General features: G+C 43.1%; 1 protein-coding gene across 2 annotated transcripts in view; it reads left to right on the top strand.

Annotated features, from left to right (window-relative positions):
• PAX5 (paired box 5) overlaps positions 1-22,298 on the top strand; it is a 318,326-nt gene that overhangs the window by 112,419 nt on the left and 183,609 nt on the right. The window lies entirely within an intron of this gene.

Genomic DNA, 22,298 nt, shown 5'->3' with positions numbered 1-22,298 from the left:
AGTTAATGAAGAAAAATAACAAATTCCAGTAAAACCTGTGCAGCCAAATGTTGATTTCTGTTGTCTCACATGCATCCAGTTAACTAGGAAACATAACTGAAGAGGATGAGAATAAAACTCCACTTCAGAGATGTCTCACTACCAAGTGAAAACATGCAAATGTTACCAGATTTTTTTTTTTTATTTTTAAGGGAAAATTCCATTAATAAAACCTGAAATTGTCCACTTCTCAGGTGGAAATAATTACATACCCAATAGTAAGTAAGGGATCTGGAAAGTTGTTAAGCATTTAGCTTAAAGATAGGACGAAATGTTAAATTAAGAATGACAAAATATCTGAGACTCGAAATTAAATTGTTGAGCTCCAGTCAATTGTTTTGCATGAAGCCTGAACTCCATCTATGATTGTGCTTCCTATCCAATATCACGAATTTTTTAGTGGTGGTTTGTGGCTCTGAAGCTTTAGTAAGGAATGGCAGAAAAGAAGTTTAGACCTCATTTTCACCTAAAAAAAATGTTCTAGACTCCTCTATTTTTGCAAGGAGATAGACTAGAGGACCCCATTTCTGTGATTTTAACTATGTATTTTTCTTTGTGAGCCTTATGGTTTACACAGCTTCATCCAATTCAACAAGGATGGTGAGATGTAATATCTCATACAAGGCTCTTTCACATGTTACCTTTTAAAAATTAATTATTATATCCCACCTTTAAGAATAAACAATTCTTCCATTTGTGTTCATCACATGATAACTGCATTATCAAGTGAGGACTTGCATGTGTACATTGGTTATATTGCAGATCAAACACTACATCTAACTTTCATATCACTTCAAAACACAATGGTCCTAATTCAGATAAAGTTAGTCATGTGTAGGCCCCATTAAAATTAAAGTACATTGCAACTAACTTCAGTCACATTGATTTCAATGGGACAAGTGAACTACTTTTCTCTGGATTGGGGCCAATGTTTTGAAAGAGAGCAAATCAGCTCACACATTCAGTGGTGGCCGATCATATGTAGAAAAATTACATTACAGGAGGTCAAGTGATGTACATGGATGTGTGAAGAAGCCCTTAGGGAGCAATCCTATGGCTGCTAGACAGTGGCTAGATGGCCATAGGAATAGGATATGCTGTTTTCCAGGAACCGACCTCGGAGCCCGCACTTCAAGGTCGGTTCCCGGAAAACCGACCTCCACCCAAGTCCGCGCTGCCTCAGAGGCAGCGTGGAGAAGCCCCATCCTCCATACTTGGAAGAGGAGTGCAGAGCGGCTGAAAAGGGGTGGGGCTGGGGGCGCTCTGGGGCGGGGAAAGCAGATCTGCCTGTATGACACATCCTATGTGTCGTACAGAAGCCTCCTCTCCCACTTGGCCCCCCCCGTGACTAGACAGCTGAAAACGGCTGTCTAGCAGAAAAAGCAGGGCAGGAGAGGCATGGAGGGAATGATCCCCCCCCCCCCCCGGTTCTCCTGCCTTGCTTTGGATAGGCGGTCGCCTCCGAGTTTGGAGGCGGCCGGCTATATAGATAGGATGACTCCTATTTTTAAATATGTTAAACATAGTCTTTCAAAAAAGTGAGGCATTACTCTTGGATGTGAAAAGAGACTATGATCTAGGCAAGTTATGCACTTTTAAATCCCACTGGTTTCAGTGGAAGAGATTAAGGTTTCTTCTTACCTTTTCCTTTGCAATCTTTGGGACTTAATTTTGATTGGATCATGCCCATTCTAGTAGTCTTTGTCTTCACCTCCCGCCCCCCCTATTATGTGCTAAAATACTGGATGAAAGTTGCAGGATGAAGCAGGTGTTTTGACTGCTGCTCTAGGAATGGGAAGTTATACATTGACTTACATTTCTAGACTGAAACTCACTCAATTCTGATCATCATTGCAGCAAAGAAAAAGTTTCTGCTTAGTTTAGTGGTTCCCATGTGAACTGGGTATGAATCTAATGCGTTTGCATAGAATCAGAAAACATTCACACTATAGTATGCTTATAGATTATTCAATTTATAGGATATCTGGTTTTCATTAGTGTGTGAAATAGTTATAAGGAGTGGCATTCTTTTATGTATTAGGTAGGGTTTATTTTGCCATTGATGCCAGAGATAATTTGGAAAAAAGCAGCAGAAATCCTGATCACAGCCTGTCAACTTCAGGCTGCAATCCTATGCACACGTATCTGGAAGTAAGCCCCACTGAACTCTGTAGTGCTTACTTCTAAGTAGACATGCTCAAGATTGTACTGTTAACAGTGTACTCAGAAGTAAATTCCATTGAGGTCAATAGGGCTTACTGTTAGGTAAGTGGGAATAGGATTTATTTATTCATTTAATCAATTTATTTAATCAATATATGGCAGGGCTAGGCAATGTGGTGCCCATGGACATCAATGCACCCCTGGACACCTTTCATGGTGCCTGTCAAGATGTCCTACCCCTCCCATGTTTTAATTAACACATTTTCCTACTGGTTGCTAGGATTTCTGTGAAATAGTTTTCTGTTGGTGTTGAAAACTGTGGGTTCAAAGGAGTTGTTTAGTGTGTTGAGACTCAGATCACACCTCTGCCTTTTACTCAGTGTTTTGGGCAGCTTATTTGACCTTCCCTGTGACTCCCATGGCAGCTATTTTGGCCAGGACCCTTTTTCAAATTGCCCATGGCTGAAAAAGGTTGCCTACTCTTGATTTATAGACATCTTACCGTATCTGAAAAAAGAGCTCGAAGTTGCTTACAGTACAAGATCGAAAAACCAAAACAGCCTTAGTGTATTGCAGCTGAATTTAGTGGAAACAGGAGGTCTATTCAGGCATTTTTTTTAAAAAAATCACTTATCTTAACATGCCAGTGGGGAGCACAGGTGCGCTACATAGCTCCCCCCCCCCCAAGCATCCACATGCACAGCGCAAATGTCTGCAGGGCAGGGGCCTTTGCACGTACAGTTGTGTGCACGTAGGCACCCATGAGACCTTGAATATCGTTTGCATGGATGCCTGTGTTTGTGCAGCTACCTGCATGTAGGCCCCATCCCTGCAGATGTTTGCTTTGTATGGAAGACACCTGGTGGCTGTATGTAATGTATGGAGGGGGGAGGCCTATGCATTGCAAGCCACTTGCAGGTTAAGATAAGTGATTTTTTTTTAAAAAATAGCTGAATAGGGTTAACATGTTCGTGTTGCAGTTTCAGCATTATTTGGTAGGTATTCCAGATTATAAGTTTTTAACCAGAACTGGTTTTTATAAGACCAAAAGGTATTTTGAAGGCACACAATATGATTGTCAGTAACCTGGCATAGATACAAGGGACAATGCAGCACATATATGTCAAACAAAATCTGTTTAACAAAAAGGTATATATTTTTCATGCAAGAAATGTGTGGTTCTGTAGATTATGTACCTTACAGAGCAATCCTATACTCCAGTTGGAAAGAATTGCATTCCAGCTCAACTGGAACGTAACTCAATTCATTTTCTATATAATCTGATGAGGATTAGTTTCACTCTCTTTTAATTCCTTCGCCAATGTTATTATGATTGGTTTAGAAAATATTTATAAACATCTTTCAGACATTTGTTGTCTATATTAGTGGAGCAATGACATCGAATCCAGTTATGAATAAGTGGATTAATCCAGCAAGGGTAAGCCATGAACTGAAACAGTTTTTCTCTGTGACGGGGGAAAATAACGACGACGACAACAACAGCTAATATTATATCACCTTTCCCCAAAAGTCACCAAGGTAGTGCACATCAAATGAAAATAACACAATAATACCATAAAAACATAGAAAGCAGAAATAAAACCATGTTAAAAAGTTAGAACAGGGGTCTCCAACGTGGTGCCTCTGGTGTCAATGTACCCGCAGACCTTGGTGCCACCAGCTCCCTGCCCTTCCTGATTTTTAAAAAAGTTTGTTTTTCTTAAAAAACAAAATTAAACTGGGAGGCAGGCATGCTGCAAAGCAAATCACTGGCCTCCAGGACCATCTATATTTCCCAGAATACCCCTGGGGCCCCACAATGGCCCCAGCGGTACTCTTAGAAAATAAAAATGGTGAGTGACTGCAGCCCAGTTCTTCATTTGGGAGTGTGCCCATCTACCCAGAAAATAGAGAAAGGTTTCTGTCCTGGGTGGTAGAGGGGATGGTGTGAAGTGAGGGGAAGTGTTTTGCCTGTGCTGTGTGTGTGTATGTGTGTTTCTTTGTGTCTTTTTGTGGTGGTGGTCTGTGAGTGTGTGTTAGCTTTTTGTTTATTTTGGCATATATGTGGTATGTCCTTCTCTTGCTTTTGTGTGTGCATGCGCATATGTATGTGTGTTTTGTCTGGGTTTATGTGGTGTGTGTTTTGCCTGGGTGGTGTGGTGTGGCGTGTGTCTGTGTGGTGTGGTGTGGTTTGTGTCTGTGTCTGTGTGGTGTGTGTCTGTGTGGTGTGTGCGTTTTGCCAGGGTTCTGTGTGTGTGTGTGTCTTTTGCCTGAGTAAGTTATTATATGTGGTTTGTGTGTTTTTTGTCTGTGTTTTGTTTCCTTTTGGGTATGACTCTGTGGTGTGGGTGTGTGCCTTGCCTGTGTGTGTGTGTTTCTCTGAGCATCACCCGTTTGCCTTGTGTGAAATGAGTATTCGTTGGACTTTCTAGGGGCATATGTAATTTTGCATATGGGGGTCATCTCCTTGTTGTACTCAGTTTCTTGGCAAAGTTACCTGTCACTGAGCCTTGTTTCACTAATGTGAAATGGGTGCTGGAGCAAAAAACTGTGGGTTCAAAAGGGTGGTTTTATATTTCATTTACATAGAAAAGTCTCCCTTAACTCAGTGACCTTATTCAAGTGATATGATAAGCCATGGTGGGTTGTCACTATGGGTTGTTTCAAGGTAGCTTGTGGTGATGTACAAACCCAGAGCAGTTTTTTCATCATGTTTTCCGTGCACAAGCCATCCTTGGTAATCCAGGGTGGCTTGTTCTGATGTCCAAACCTGGCAACTTCATTGTGGGTTGTCAGGAATGGCTAGAGTGGCGAAAACCCCTTGCCCAGCAAGAGCGGCGAAAACCCCTGCCACTCCTTGTGCTGTCATTGGTGGTGCCCCTATCCTCCCTCATACCTTGTCAGTGCCCTCTGCCCCTTGCTCCTAAAAACCAAGAAGAAAGGACACTGGAGAGTGTCCCAAATGCATTCTCAACCCCTTTTTTTATTATTAATGTTGTTGGTCTTGCATAAGTGCACACATTTGACAGTCCACTACTATGAAATTTTCATACTTCCCCCTTCTGCTTTACTGCTCTGCCATGAAATTTGCACTTATTTACCAATCCCACTCACTGCTGTGCCTTGAAATATGTGTATATTTACCGATCTCCCTCACTCCTGGCTGTGCCTTGATATTTGCATATCTTTACCAATCCGCATCAGTGCTCTGCCTTGAAATGTGCCTGTCCTTGATCCTGGTCACTGCTCTGTAACCCATATGTATATCCGACAGCTACCAATGGAGGCCAGTGGAGGGAAGTGACAAGCACAAAGGGGGGCGAGGAGGCAAAAGTAGGGATGTCAGAGAATTCCACCACGGATCTCGGTGAAGCCGAATGCCAGTGCATTCGGCCCCCCGAAATCCATGGCGGAACGAAGCCCCACTACCCCGCGAAAGGCGTGCGAAATGGAGCACTTACCTGGTGCCGTTTGCGCTGCTTTGCGAATGGCGGCCACGTCTGCGGCCGCCATTTGCTTCCCCATTTAGGCTGTGGCAGGCTACGCAAATACTTATGTAGCCTATCACGGCTAACGCAGGGACGCCATTTGCGTCCCTGTGGAGGCCGTGATAGGCTACGTAAGTATGTATGTAGCCTATCACGGCAAAAAAAGGGAACGCAAATGGCGGCCGCTGTAGCTGCTGCCATTCGCGTTCCTGTTTTTTTGCCGTGATAGGCTACGTAAATATTTACGTAGCCTATCACGGCCAAAAACACGAACGCAAATGGTGGCTGCCGTAGCTGCCGCCATTTGCGTCCACAGGCTCCAGATGCCTGTGAATGCACCTGGCTGGCGGCTCTGTGGAGTTGCCGCGGAGCGGAGCCGGTCGGGTTAGAATTTTGGGGGGAGGTGCGGAGTGCCTCCCCCCCACCGCGAATCACCCCTGCGAAAAGGTAAGTGACTTTCGTATATCCCTAGTCAAAAGTGGGTGGCAGCTGCAGGAGACAGAGCTTTTCAGGTGGGTGTAATTACTTCAGTAGTACATGAAGCAGCCTTTTTTTAAAAAAGGTGTTTGCTAGCAAGGCAAGTGCCAAAGTTGAGGATGAAATTAACAGACATTGACAAGGGGGATTGAGGTATGCTGGGCTAAATAACAGATAGGTGGTCTTGCGCAAGACCCCGAATAAAAATAAAGTAAAATGAAATAAAAATGGCTAGAGTGGCGAAAACCCCTTGCCCAGCAAGAGCGGCGAAAACCCCTGCCACTCCTTGTGCTGTCATTGGTGGTGCCCCTATCCTCCCTCATACCTTGTCAGTGCCCTCTGCCCCTTGCTCCTAAAAACCAAGAAGAAAGGACACTGGAGAGTGTCCCAAATGCATTCTCAACCCCTTTTTTTATTATTAATGTTGTTGGTCTTGCATAAGTGCACACATTTGACAGTCCACTACTATGAAATTTTCATACTTCCCCCTTCTGCTTTACTGCTCTGCCATGAAATTTGCACTTATTTACCAATCCCACTCACTGCTGTGCCTTGAAATATGTGTATATTTACCGATCTCCCTCACTCCTGGCTGTGCCTTGATATTTGCATATCTTTACCAATCCGCATCAGTGCTCTGCCTTGAAATGTGCCTGTCCTTGATCCTGGTCACTGCTCTGTAACCCATATGTATATCCGACAGCTACCAATGGAGGCCAGTGGAGGGAAGTGACAAGCACAAAGGGGGGCGAGGAGGCAAAAGTAGGGATGTCAGAGAATTCCACCACGGATCTCGGTGAAGCCGAATGCCAGTGCATTCGGCCCCCCGAAATCCATGGCGGAACGAAGCCCCACTACCCCGCGAAAGGCGTGCGAAATGGAGCACTTACCTGGTGCCGTTTGCGCTGCTTTGCGAATGGCGGCCACGTCTGCGGCCGCCATTTGCTTCCCCATTTAGGCTGTGGCAGGCTACGCAAATACTTATGTAGCCTATCACGGCTAACGCAGGGACGCCATTTGCGTCCCTGTGGAGGCCGTGATAGGCTACGTAAGTATGTATGTAGCCTATCACGGCAAAAAAAGGGAACGCAAATGGCGGCCGCTGTAGCTGCTGCCATTCGCGTTCCTGTTTTTTTGCCGTGATAGGCTACGTAAATATTTACGTAGCCTATCACGGCCAAAAACACGAACGCAAATGGTGGCTGCCGTAGCTGCCGCCATTTGCGTCCACAGGCTCCAGATGCCTGTGAATGCACCTGGCTGGCGGCTCTGTGGAGTTGCCGCGGAGCGGAGCCGGTCGGGTTAGAATTTTGGGGGGAGGTGCGGAGTGCCTCCCCCCCACCGCGAATCACCCCTGCGAAAAGGTAAGTGACTTTCGTATATCCCTAGTCAAAAGTGGGTGGCAGCTGCAGGAGACAGAGCTTTTCAGGTGGGTGTAATTACTTCAGTAGTACATGAAGCAGCCTTTTTTTAAAAAAGGTGTTTGCTAGCAAGGCAAGTGCCAAAGTTGAGGATGAAATTAACAGACATTGACAAGGGGGATTGAGGTATGCTGGGCTAAATAACAGATAGGTGGTCTTGCGCAAGACCCCGAATAAAAATAAAGTAAAATGAAATAAAAATGTTTGTGAACGCATTACTGCATTCATAAGGGCTCAGAATCAGATGCATTTGGCGATCTGATGCCAGGAAGTGGGGGGAGTTTACCTCATGAGCCGGCAACCCTAGCAGACCCATTGCAGAAGGGGTGCTGATGTAGGGAATGAGGAAATGAGCATTTCTGCTGCAAAGGCACCTGGAATACGGCCCGGGAGTGGGGAGGAGGATTAAGGGGGAAACAACCCATGGCAAGCCTCAGTGTACCCTATAATGTCAGGCGCAACGCAGGTTATCGAACAAACAAACAAACAACCCACAGTGGCTTATCCAGCACCAGAGACAGTGAACCTGTGTACACTAGCTGGTGGGGAACATGGGTGGGAGGGTGCTGTTGTACTCATGTCTTCCTTTTGGGTCCCTGGTCAACAGCTGGTTGGCCACTGTGTGAACAGAATGCTGGACTAGATGGACTCTTGGTCTGATCCAGCATGGCTCTTCTTATGTTCTTATCTTCAGAGTGGCTTAGTGTGACATGCGAACTCACCCAATATATTTGGCAGCAGGATTGATTCAGTTTAGAGATTAATTGAGTACTAAAATGTTTACATCCAGATTATTTAACATTAACCTAGTTATTATTTAAGAGAAACATTGTTTTTCAATTTTAAATATTAGTTTCTCTTAAATAATCTGATTTAAATCTGATTTTTAAAAAATTAATCTGATTCTAAAAAATTTAAATGTTAAATCTGATTTAAATTTTTAAAAATCTGATTTAAATTTTTAAAATCATTTACGCGCGCGTGTGCACACACACATACACACACATATGAAATCATTGAACTTTATCCATCCTCGATTGGAACCAGTGTTTTCCCAGCCCAGGATCTCCAGCCCATGATAATGTAGGATATATCCTTTTTATTTTCAAATGATTAATAACTTTGCCTCAAAACTGAAAATATAACACTAACTCTTACACCACATTGGCTTACTTAATAAATGACATTCCAATGGTATTTGTTATTTGATAGCATTTGTTAGTTTACAGCTTGTGGGACTGCATATTTGAGACAAGACAAAACAATAAAGAGATGTCAACAAGTCATGAGTTTTGAATTAATTTTGAAGTAAAATTTCTCATTCAAAAATTCAAATTTCAAATTCAGAATTTTAATAGTGACATTTGAACATATTATAAAGAACAACACTTACATATTTAGGGACATTTCCCACATTTATGATTTTCATTTGTGGGAGTGAATTGTAAGCAACTGTTATAATGAAACCTCTAACGTGGGAAGGAGAAATCATTGACTGGGTTTGCACAGTCACTGCAGCCTACTGTGGCTTATTTAAGCCATGGTGGGTTGTGGCATGTGCCAGCCACATATTCAACTCCCAGCAGGGCGTTGCTGTGGTTTGTTGTGTCATCCTAACCTGGGTGGCAGTGGTTGTTTGAAGGTTAAACATCCCTAAAATAAGCCATGGTCTGTTGTAGGGTTATTTGACGGTTGTTTAACCCACAAACAACTCCTGCTATCTGGGTATGGATGACATAGCAGACCACAGCAACCTCCCACTGGGAGGTGAATATTCAAAATGGCTACCAGCATGCACCTCAACCTCCTGTGGTTTAAATAAGCCATGGTGGGCTGCAGTGATCATGCAAACCAGTCCACAGTGTCTTATGAGTCAGAAACTAATTTTTATCAGATTTGTGAGCATACCATGTGCTTGACAGGGGAACAGATAATAGGCGTTCTTCCCATGTAACAGTTCTACTCACTGAACTGGCATGTAGACATTCCTGTGAATAAAGTGATAATGTAGGTCGGGTCCCTTTTTGTTTTCAAACAGTTAATAAATTTGCTTCAAAACTGAAAACCGACAATAGAGGAAGGGCAAATGTAATCCTAGAGGGATTTTTTTAAGTTTTAAGAACAGTTTAGTCATTATTACATGTGCATCACTTGCAAGAAAAATATCTTTGAGTCTGCCAGTAGTTATATCATGTGTGTGTGTGTGTGTGTGTGTTTGTGTGTGATGGGAGGAGAAACAACCTCTAAATCCAGCACAAGAAAACACAGCAGCAGCAGAGAAAAACCTTCCCGTATTTACTCTCAGTAGACTATTAAACAGCACCAGACTATTAATTTGGATTTTGAGTCTTCACTAAAGCCCATAAAAGTGCACAGTTGTCGAATGGAGTTCATTTTAATTTCCTTTCAATCACAGTAAATTATTCAGGTGATAAATCAGCTGGGGCAACCTCCTGGCTGTAATAGAAACCCTAATTCCTGGCTAATTATCCAGCCCATTGCTGCCAACAGATCAATACCTCTACAAAATGGAAAGGGCTAAGGCCCTGCAATGGGCAGAATGTCAGAAAGACAGCTGGGAACAGTGACATGTGTATGACCCCCCTCAGAGTTCAAAGGTCAGAGGAGGTTAAACTGTGCTATGGGTGTCCTCTCTCTCTCTCTCTCTCTTTTTCTCTCCCTCTCTCTCTCCCCCCGCCCCCCTCTTTAAGGAATGAATCCTCTTCTAATTGAGGATTTAATTGAGAATTTGTAATATCCTTTTTAATTTGAGCACTGTTACAAAAAGCTACAGTAGATGCACCCACACCATTCTATTTCTGCTGTTCTTATTATAACCTGTCTAGTTACACACCGCTAACATAATTATCTAGTAGAATGCCCATGTGTACTTCAGATAGCACTTGCTGGGCATTGTCTGTCTGCAGTGGAATTTGGTTGGCGTCTTGTGTGTGTATTCAGAATGGTATACAATACTTCATGTCTGCTAAGACATTTACAGACAAGCATATGTACCCCATGCCAAAGCACCCAAGACATTCTAGTGATGCCATTGATTTAATTTTATGTATATTTTAAATTAACATCAACACTGGAGAGGTTTATCCGCTGAGGATGGTCCTGCCGATGCCATATGAATTCCTGGAGAGAATTTTGCATCTTCCTGGGATGACAGAGAAGAGATCAGAAATGAGTAGGGTTATCAACCAGTCATTATTTTACTGGTCCAGCCAATAACACTGTGTTCTGGCAGGAAACCCATATCACTTTGAAAACCCAGTAAATGTCAGATCTTTGACAAATACTTGTCAAAGAGAGTTGAGAAATACTTTTTTTGGTATTGACCTTCCCCCTACTCTGGCCAGTTTCTCTGCCCTTGGCCCATCCAGTTTCAACGTCCATGGCTCCACCAGCGACCTGTCTCATTCTTGACCCAACCCAGCTCTACCTCTGACCCTACATGGCAATCACTGTTTTTGAATTTGAACTTTGAGAACCATAAAAGTGGATGTATATATTTGGCAGTCCTGTCCACTTCTACATGATATATGTTAGCGCAGAATAAATGTATGTGTAGAAAAATGTTCCATTCTGTCAGCAATAGACATTTTCTGACATAAAACCTTTTAGTGCCTGTGTTTTATTTCATGCTCAGGGTTCAATGGATCATTTTCATATTATTTATTACATTTATAATATCCAACCCTTCCTCCAAGGAGTTCAAGGCAGTGTACATGGTTCTCCTCTCCTGCAATGTTAGCCTCAAAACAGCCCTGCAAGGCCAGTTAGTGATGAATTCAAAGTTACCCAGTGAGCTTCCTGAATGATATGGGATTTGAAGCTGGGTCTTCCCTGTTCTAGGACAACACTCTATCCATTATACCATCCTTGCTCTCAGTTGGGAAGATATTTTTTGATAGAACATGGGGAGCTGCCTTATATGGGTGTTTCTACATTAAGCACCCCCCCCCCCCCGCAAGAATCCACATCCTTTCCTGAACTTCCTGCTTTCGGTTTCTTTGAGGGATTAGGAAGGGTTCCTTTACACAGCAGACACGTGGTTTGAACTGAGGGAGTGCCTTCCTCCCTCCCTGGCATGTGTGCAAAGGAGCTGGGGTGGGGTTTTTTGTTTCTGTAGCTTAACTTCTGCTATACCCTTTTTTTGCAGCCCCCAAGAAACCTGTGACTTAATTCTGAGTAGACATAAAATGTAAGATTGTGCCATAAGTCTGCAACCCTTGGCACACTTACATGGGAGTAAACCCTATTGAACTCAATGGGACTTACTTCTGAGTAGACATAAGCGCCCTGTAAGTCTGCAACCCTCGGCACACTTACTTGAGAGTAAGACTCATTGAACTTAATGGGTGCTCTGAATCAACAGAGGACGTTACTTCTGAGATTGGTGGGGTGGGGGATCAGATGTGTCTCCCTTGGTTGCAGGGAGGCGTTTTACCCTCTTTTCCCTCCAACTGAGAAATGTGCTCAAGCATTTACATGGCAGACACCTCTGTATCGAGGAAAGTCCTTCCTCAGCAAGACTTGAGCAGAGGCAGGAGTTGCAATCAACAGGCGATGCTTGCCCTCGCACCTGTCAAATCTGCTCCTGCATGCCCCACTCCCATCCTCAATACCTTTTCCATCCTGGCCGCGTGCCCCCGCAGAAAGTGAAAACAAACACCCACAGCAGGCAGAGTGGTTTCTTCCACTATTGGAGAATTTCACAGGGAGGTCACACTGCTCCTGTTCTGTGGGCTGGAAAAAATACCACATTTATTGCGTTTGGGGAACACATGGGATAGGCTGGGGGAAATTGTGGGAGACACCCTGGAGGGTAACGCCATCATCTAAAGAGCCCACAAACTTCTGTGAGAGAACCACCTCAATAGCAGGATAAAAGCTCCGTGAGATGAACCCCTACAAGTCAGATCATTAGTTCATGTAGTTCTGTATTGTCTAAACTGACTGGCAGGGGCTCTCCAGGATTTCTGATTAGAGTCTTTCTCAGCTTTTTCTCAAAACGCCAGGGATTGAACCTGAAACCTTTTGCTCTACCATTGAACTGTGACCCTTCCCTGGGGGTTACAGTGTCTAATGGCTTTACCCCTCTCCCACTATCCCAATTTCCATGTAGCAGGTGACTTGGCTTACTAACTCAAGTATTATAGAGCTATCTGTTCCAATGGAACCTCTAGTATGCTCCGCAAAAATAAGACAGAAATAATTCTCAAAGCGCCTGAAACATTTATTCTGCGTGATGTGTTTTGGAAATACATCTCCTTCTTCAGGGGCTTCTAAACACAAACACAAACCTTCAGGCACTTGAGAATTGTTTCTCTTGTTTTTATGCAGTATCCAGTACCTTGTCCATTTTGTCAATTGTATACCTCTCGTACTCTGCATCTTTTATTCCTGCTCAGTTATCTGGAACTATATGGAATAACCTGTAGAAGGCCGGAGGATTCTATTTTAAGGCAGGATGGACCTCAGGACCTTTCTAAACCTAGCATTAAAAATATTTTGTATTGCAAGCATTTGCTTTCATGTCCTTAGTTCTGTAATTGGTAGAAAGTTCTAAGGCAGCCCCAGCTTTACAGGGTCCGGAAAGCAATGACAGTGTTAAAGCAACATTAGTCCTTAAAAGCAACAGCAGCACCCTTGTGTGCTTCCTTTATGTCAACTCCAAAATCTCAAATTAATAATCAAACAACAAATTTACAACGAAGTACACAGCAGGAGGTACCGTTCATCTAGCAGCAGGAACAGGAACAATGTTTCTTTTAATGGGCCCATTAAGAATGTGATTTCCAGACCAATTAAATTGCATTGGTCAAGTTTACTACAAAAGGATTACAATAGTAGAAATTGTCTGTGAATTATTCCTTTTAAATATGGAAGCTTCAAGCTTCAACAGATTCCCCCTCCTCCTCCCCATTTCTGACAAGCTGGTTTTGTGTGTGCATAGTTTTCATGGAAAACTGTATAAAAATTTCCTGCATATTGCACCATGTTGCAGCATGTCATGTTGGGTGGCGCCAGTCATATTGTTTTATGTTATGTGACACAACATAACACAGCATGATTGATGCAGCCTGGTGCATTGCATGACAATAGGATTATGGTTGCTGAGAAATGTTGCAAAAACAATAGCTGCTGGACCCAGGTATGCAGCTAACAGGTTTTGCTTTTAAAAAGGTTTCTGTGACTTGTGAAACCATTTAGGTATTCTTGAGCACTCTCAGAAACAGCAGTGTGTGTGCCATATCTTTAACAGCATGATCCTAAGACATACTGCTCTAACACTTGAGTGCTTAGCATGAGGTGTATTCTAGCAACAGTGATGCTAGTATCACATTACAGAACATGAAATTTCATGTGCAGTGTAGTCAGATACCTTGGATCAAACATTTATTTATTTATTTATTTATTTCTATACCACCCAATAGCTGAAGCTCTCTGGACAATTCACAAAAATTAAAACCAAAAATTGCTGGGTAAAACAAAATAAAATATAAGAGCATTAAAAACACAATATAACAATACAACAAGAATAAAACCTAGCGTTAATGCAAATATTTAAAATACAGATTTTAAACACCAAAGCTAAAAGACTTGAAACCTAAAATGCTAAAATGCCTGGGAGAATAAAAAGGTCTTCACCGGGTGCCAGAAGGAATACAACATAGGTGCCAGGTGAGTCTCGCTAGGGAGCTCATTCCACAGCTGGGGTGCCACAGCAGAAAAGGCCCTCTTCATAGTAGCCACCTGCCTCACTTCCTTTGGCAGGGGCTCACAGAAAAGGACCGCTGAGGATGATCTTAAAGTCTGGGCAGGCACCTATGGGAGGAGGTGATCCTTCAGATAACCTGGCCCCAAGCCGTTAAGGGCTTTGAATGTTAATACCAGCACTTTGAATCGGGCCCGGAAATGGACTGGCAGCCAGTGCAGCTGGGAAAGTACTGGCGTAATGTGAGCTTGTTGGCCTGTTAACAACCTTGCTGCCCTATTTTGGACCAGCTGAAGTTTCCGGACCATTTTCAAAGGCAGCCTCACGTATAACGCATTGCAGTAATCCAGACGAGAGGTTATCAGAGCATGGATAACTGTAGCTAGGCTATCTCTGTCCAGATAAGGGTGTAGTTGGTATACCAGCCTAAGCTGATAAAAAGTGCTTCATGCCACTGAGTTCACCTGTGCCTCAAGTGACAGTTCTGGGTCCAAGAGCACCTCCAGACTACAAACCTGATCCTTTAGGGGGAGTGCAACCTCCTCCAGAACAGGTTGAATATCACCTAGCCAGGCAGACGAACCACCCACTAACAGTACCTCCGTCTTGTCTGGGTGGGGATATGCTTCAGTTTTTCATTTGACCCAGTTTTATTTGTTCTTACTCACTGATTTTTTCAGCAAATATTGTTCACGGGGATGTTTCAGGCACATTATATCAATATCGTATCAATAACTGAAGCTAGTAAATACAGCCTGCATTCTGCTGCTAATGGAAATCACCCTCTTCTCCTGATCCAAGTATTGTCAAGAAATGTGAAGGAGACAGCCCCACACAGAAAGAACATCCAAAGCTCAGCAGTCCATTCCATCTGTATTGTGGCTTTCTTATGAGGCAAACATCATGCTTCCTCTCCTAATATTTCTAGTAATACAGTTGTCCTGGACTACGTGTGTACCAAGTTTCCGTTTGGATGGCAGGGAGCTATTCAAAAGGAAAGGAACCACAGCATTGGTCGTGCCAGTGGTTCCAGAGATACACATGCCATAGCCATAACCTTGAACCTTCCTAGATTGGTCTGTGTGGCTGATCTTCATCAATTTATAGTAGCTGAGTTTCTGAACTGATGCTTCTTTTTTTGCTGCTCATATGTGTTTATTTTTGTATGCTTTTATACAGCAGAAACAGGTACAGGACAAACCTATAAAAAAGGGTGGGGAACCTTTCTTTTGTCTGGGTATAATACCAATGATTTTGAATTTGCCAGTTTGCTGCATCAAGAGCCCACATGTACCACCTCAGAAGTGTACATTCAGCTTTACACAAGTGTGCTTAAATCTCACTCATTCCCACATACATGCACAAACTTACACAAATGTACATGGATGTGCAGCTTACATTCTTTTACACTTGTAGGTGTCTTCACTTACACACACACACACACACACACACACAGAGAACAATCTCTCATGCATATGAGCTTTTAGCTGTACACATACCTCCTTCACCTCTGACATCTTCATTGTTTGAGCTTCCCTTGGAAACTCCTAACTGGGCTGACACAACTCACAACCAAAATGGCCCAGATCCAAACCAAATGGAAGCCAAGTATATTTAGAGGCTCTGGACATGTTGTGAAGCAACCTTCCCCAACCTGGTGCCCTCCAGATGTTTTGGACTACAACACCCAGCATTCCTGAACTTTGGCCAAGCTGGCTGGGGCCAATGGGAGGTGAAGTCCAAAACATCTGTGGGGCATCAGTTGGGGAAGGCTGTTGCAAGGGGCCAGCTAGAAAGATGGAGTAATTGAGTTTAGTTGTGGTGCTGGGTTCATGCACCTGGTGAATGGGGAGTATAGCTTTTCCGTAACTAAATTAGCAATCTGCTCAAGTAGATTGTCCATGTAAATGTTATGAAACAAAAAACTTTTGCAGAAATCAGTGAGAAAGGATAGGGAATTCCTTGTGACTTTAAGTAGCTTATTAAACAAATTCTGATGTGTTTTTTCTAGATCAATCTCCTGTTGAGAACCATGCACCAGCATTAAAATAGCCCACTCCCAGCCAGTCAAAAGAAAACCAGAAAGCTGTTAGCTGTGAAAAGGGCTGCTCCATTCCTAGCATTCATATCTTTGACAGACAGCAAATGGCAACTCTCTAAGTCCCCAACTTCATAGATAGTAGTGAAGCAAACAATGGACTCCACACATGAACTGGGGCAGAGCAGTGATTTACTGGCCATCTATCAGATTTTCAATATTGTGTCAAGGCATAATATATGAGTGAGATGAGTACAGTATAATTGCTCATATAGTCTTTGCGCCTTTGAAAAATAATAGAACCGGGGAGATCATGCAGTTTACAGTGTGTATGTGATGTTCACCACTTGCTCTCAGAAAATAGATATAGAACTGTCTGCAACTGGGCATTATAATGCAGTCAACACAATGTTGCATTGTATGGAAACTTCACTTTATACAACATTGACCTATGTCCTGCTGTCTACATTAACCCTACAGGAGACTGAAAGAGAAACCTATAAGCAAATAAACATGCTTGTTGACTTGTATAATGGGAAGCTGTGATAACCCAGAGCCTACTCATTTAAACAGAAAGTCTTTGTGCTGCATTGCAATTGAGTTTTGGAAATGGCAGGAAATATTGCACTTATTCTCAGCTAATGGGAGAATCCTGCTATATTGGTTCAAAGCAGAGCTCTGCAATTTCCCTTCCTTTTGTTTTAGAATAGACCAGAATAGAATTCTCCCACGTTTAGGTCTGTAAATTGCTAATATTCTCCAGCTCATTTTGTAGGCATTTCCTACATTTATGAGGCAATTTACACTCCAAAGGAACATATTTTAAAGCAATATTTCCTATATAGCCTTTAAAGCATGGTATCTTGAGATAGGGTTGAATTATTTTTAAAAAGAATTCCTACAACTTCACAATGTGATTTCTAAGCTTGATGAACAATTGGGTAAAAATATTGATTGAACGTGTGTCCCAGATCTGAAACTTCTAGAGCAGAGGTGGACAGAACTCAAGCTTGCAGGATCTACTTTGTCTTTTGCTAGAAACCCAAGGTCTGCAAACTGGAACCAGGTGCAAAATAGTGGCTCAGGGGGGTAGGCAATAGGCATACACTTCGAATTACGAAATAATCCATCTCAGAGCACATGTTCAGCCCAGGAATTTGTTTTCAATATCTGAACTCAGCTCATATGCTTTTCTTGCAAAAAATCCACTTCTGCTTCCCCCCATAGTTTCAGTAGCCTACTTTAGGGAGGAGAAGGCTTTATATTGCTGCTATTGTTAAACAATTGGGAGTCAGAAACCCTTGCAAATCATCCAGAGATCTACCAGTAGATTCTAATCAAGCATCTGCCCACACCTGTTCTAGAGCATGTGGATGACTGTAGTCTGGAATATGAAATCATGTGTACCTTTTCTTAACCCTTAATTAATTATGAGGGTCTAATAACTAGGGATATCAAAGAAATCTCCAACTGAACCAAATGAGTTTGGATTTTCATGAATCTGACCCGTGGATTCCGCGGTGCACTGGCTTTCCCCCTGTTGGGCAGATTCCATGGATGTATGGACTGGTTTTCTAATTTTCCCAACTTTCGACATAGAAAAATACACAAAATTTTAAAAATTTGGCCAAAAATGTACATTTCTTCCATAGGCTAAAGCCTGAAAATGTGCATTTGGGGGGAATTTGCACACTTTTGCATGTGTGAATTTGCGCAAATTTGGAAACTGCCCCAATTCCATTGCTGGGTGGATGATGGAATGAAAGGTGCCTGACAATCTGCCAAACATAGATGGAATGGATTTTACATATTCTGTACACCCTTATTAGTAACATGTCTGTTCAGAATTATAGGGAGTTCATCTCCTATACTCTGCTCTAGAGTGTTAGTAATAGATTTGGCAAAGTATGGGTTCCTCTGACTGTGTCATTTTATGGACTTCAGAAGGATTTGAAACACAGAAACTGATATAATAAATGCCAGTTTTGGTAGGATATACTCAAGATTTTGACCAGTTTTGAATAACTGGTTGAATACTGCAGCATATCATTCATTAAATAAACCACTGATTTTTGACAAAGGAAATTCTTACTATATACAATGGCCTGGTTCTCATGATCACTGTGGCCTAAAAAAACCATAGATTGTGCTGGTGCTTGCAAAAGGCCATGGACTATCTGAGGGTTGTTTCCCTCTACAACAAGCCATGACACCCGCATTCAGACAATGTGACAAGCTGCACTCAGATGGGAAATTAGGCAAACGGTGCCCAGCACACGCTGTGGCATAAACAAGCAAACCAGGCCAATGTGTGATGAATGTAATTATGGTATTAGTAAGCATGTGTATGCATAAGGTTAGTGTGCAACTGATCATTTCATGGATCAGCTACAGTGTATTACTAGGATTTATTATTGCTTCTGCTGATCCAGTTGTGCTACTCGAGCATTCTGTCTTTTGATATAACTGGTCACTACAACTTGTGAATCTGAACATAGCCTCAAGCTTGCTTGATAAACAGTCTGTTTTTGTTGCTGGCTTGGGATTGAACAAATTGTCCTGCGAAGCAAAAGTGCTCACTAGTAGGGATGGCGGAGAATTCTGCCACGGATCTCAGTGAGGCCGAATGCCAGTGCATTCGGCCCTCCGAAATCCATGATGGAATGAAGCCCCTACGCCCCACCACCCCACGAAAGGCGCGCGAAACAGAGCACCGACCTGGTGCCATTCGTGCTGCTTTGTGAATGGCGGCCGCACATGCGGCCGCCATTCACTTCATGATTTTTCCCATGATAGACTACATAAATACGTAGCCTATCACGGCTAACGCAGGAACACCATTTGCATCCCTGAGGAGGCCGTGATAGGCTACGTAAATATTTACGTAGCCTCTCACAGCAAAAAAGGGAACGCAAATGGCGGCCGCCATAGCCGCTGCCATTTGTGTTCCTTTTTTTTGCTGTGAGAGGCTACGTAAATATTTACGTAGCCTCTCACGGCGAAAAAAAGGGACTCAAATGGCAGCGGCTACGGCAGCCACCGTTTGCGTCCCTGCGCAGCCCAGCAGCAGCTGGATGTTGCTGCAGGTGGCCCTGGCTGGTGGCTCCGTGGAGTTGCCATGGAGAGGAGCTGGCTGGCAAGGATTTCGGGGGGAGGGATGGAGCGCCTCCCCCCCCCACGGATGTCACAAAACGAAACAGGTAAGTCGTTTCGTACATCCCTACTCACTAGTGTTTGGCCAACGTGGTTTTTCCCCTGAAGAACTTGAAGTGTGCATGATATTGGGTCAGAGATATGTCCCCCTTGCTGTGTGGCATATCATCTGAGTTGTGGTCTCCGTGTGTGGGGTTTATATAGTGGTAGTGATGTGCTGTGTTTAGTGCTGACTTAAACTACATCCTATCCTATGCTCTGTCATGATGATGTGGGCAGAGCAGTCGTCAATGGAGGATGGATGGTGGTGGAGGCTATTCTTTAATTTTCCCCTTTCTTGAGCCAGGTCTTGGGCTGGTGACTGGTGTAAACTTCCACTATTGACGTGATCTTGGCTGTGGTCTGGAGGAGCACAGGATGTAGTGTAAATATTCTCCTCCCATGTGCTTCCTACATAGCACCAGTGACTCTATCCTGTATTAGCCTGCCCACTGGCTGCACAAGCAGAGTGTTCTGCTGGTATATGTGGGCAGTTCTGTTAGCATATCTGTCATGGCAATGGCATATCTGGTGTTCCACTATTGCAGCGCAGTTTGTGCCAACACCATAGTCTTGGGGTCCCCAGTGTGGCATCTATGAGCTCCACTGCACTGGCAAGGCTAGGCTGAGGCAACCACAGGGCTACTTTCCCCCCTGCAAGTGAATGGGGCAATTACATTGATATCCCACCTTTCCTCCAAAATGCTCAAGATGGTATACATGATTATCCACTCTGCCATTTTATCATCACAACAACCTTGTGAGGTAGGTTAGGCTGAGAGACAGTGGTCAGTTTATATGTCACGACAACTCACAATTTTTTAAAAGATTGTGAGTTATTGTGAATGAGGCAGCATGCTGCTGCAAATGGAAATGGCTAAACAACCTACATACCTTCCGTCTGTGGTTTCTGTCCGTGGTTTAGTTAGTGTTATGTGCGAACTAGAAACTCTAGTTTGTCTCTCCCCTGACAAGCCAGATAAATAATCCAAGAGCAAACAAGAGTCCTTAGTTCACACATAACTCTAACCAAACCACAGAGAGAAGGTTTGTGGGTTGTTTAGCCACTCCTACTTGTGGGTTATTTAGCTGCTCCTGTTATGAGTGTGCCATTCAAATAATTCAGTGCTATGTTGAGTACTCAGAGTTAGATCCATTCAAACATTTATCACTTCTGAAGTTGTCAATGTTTTGCCAAAATCCAAATCTCACTGATTTCCTCCATTCATGCCATGTTCCTTCTCTTTGAATTTTATATGACTATTTTAATTTCTTTGATGTTTCTAAAACTTTCAGTTAGGAGTGCAAGCATTACATTGGTAGATTAATCAATGGAAGCTGCGGTCCCAAGCACATTAAGTAGGGAGAAGTTCTGATGCAACCAAGGAGTGCACTCTAGTCCATGAAAGCGTATGCTGTAATAAACGTGTTAGTCTTCTAGGTGCCACAAGACCCTTTGTTGTTTTCAGTGGTGCAGTTACATAATTTTAGGCTCTGGATTTAATGGTCTTACAGAGGGCCTCTTTTAGATGGGAATGGGCTGGATCCAGATGTACTCTACTATAAGTAGACCCATTGGTAAGCCAGCCCTGCTGTGTTTGGGGGCCCTCCTGCTCATTCTGCTGAGTGGGTCCCTGAACTTCTGCCCTATAGTCCTGCCCTAGTGGCACTGCTGGGTGTTTTTTTTTTGCTGCAGCTGAATAACACAGCTACCCATTTGGAAACTGTTATCATTGGATTCTGAGTAAACCTACTTCTGAGTAAACATGCTTACTGGAAGCCATATTAGGGCAAATTTTAATCAATGGAGTTGTGAGTTATTTTTTAAATCCATTGTGGCTATAGTGTAGTACTGTAACAGAACAATGTGGGAGAATATATCAAGGAATAATAATTGTTACCTTTACAAAGCAAAATCTATCTTTCCTGTCCTTTGGTATCTTAATAAGGCACCTATATTGAACAATCTCGTTTTATGGATATTTGTTTAAATTTAACCAATTAAAAGACAGATAATTAATCAAGTGAAATTTCTTTAATTGGTTAACAGTCCTTCTTTCAATAATCAAAGTTTCATAGGAAGTAGTTCCAACCGCTTCCAATACTGAACTATCAGTATTTTTGCAAATAACATCAGTGTGTAATTTGGTGCATTGGAGGGCAGTCCTAAGTGGGATGGGTGGAGAAGGGAAGTGGTGGGAGCTGGGGGCTTGGGAGTGGGTGTGGCGGCTTTCCCTTGCCTTATTCCCTGGTAAATCTTTGTTTTTTTTAAATCCCCACCCACCCAAAACCAATTGTGTGGGGGAATTAACTATGCCAACCCCATGCTAGCTTAATTGAAGGGCCTGATCCTCACATCTCTCAGGGAAATGGAGGGGCTTTGGATCCAGTGGATCCAATACTGCCTCTGAACTGCCCATGGAACACTGCCAGTGGTAAATTTATGCCGACAGAGATTTCTGAGGGTTTAACTCGGGCCTTGGGGCAGAGGTGGCCCCTGCTGGTGAAGCTCCTCTCCGCTGGTGGAGGAACACCTCCACTTCATCCTAACCCCCACCAGCTGGCAGATCTGGGTTTATGGTTTTTTTGTTAGTCTTTTAAATATTTTAAGAATAATAAGATCTAGAATTGCATTGTTAATATTCACAGTTTGACCTCCGGAGATTTTCAATGTATGACACAGCCAGTAAAAATAGGAAAACCCACTAATGTTTGCCCAAAGCTTAGCTCAAATTTCTGTGCCTTAGGCACCC

This window comes from Heloderma suspectum, chromosome 2, assembly GCF_057233095.1.
Source record: "Heloderma suspectum isolate Gila_16-S chromosome 2, 16-S_ref, whole genome shotgun sequence".
Lineage (NCBI taxonomy): Eukaryota > Metazoa > Chordata > Lepidosauria > Squamata > Helodermatidae > Heloderma > Heloderma suspectum.
This window is presented reverse-complemented; position numbering and strand designations above follow the sequence as displayed.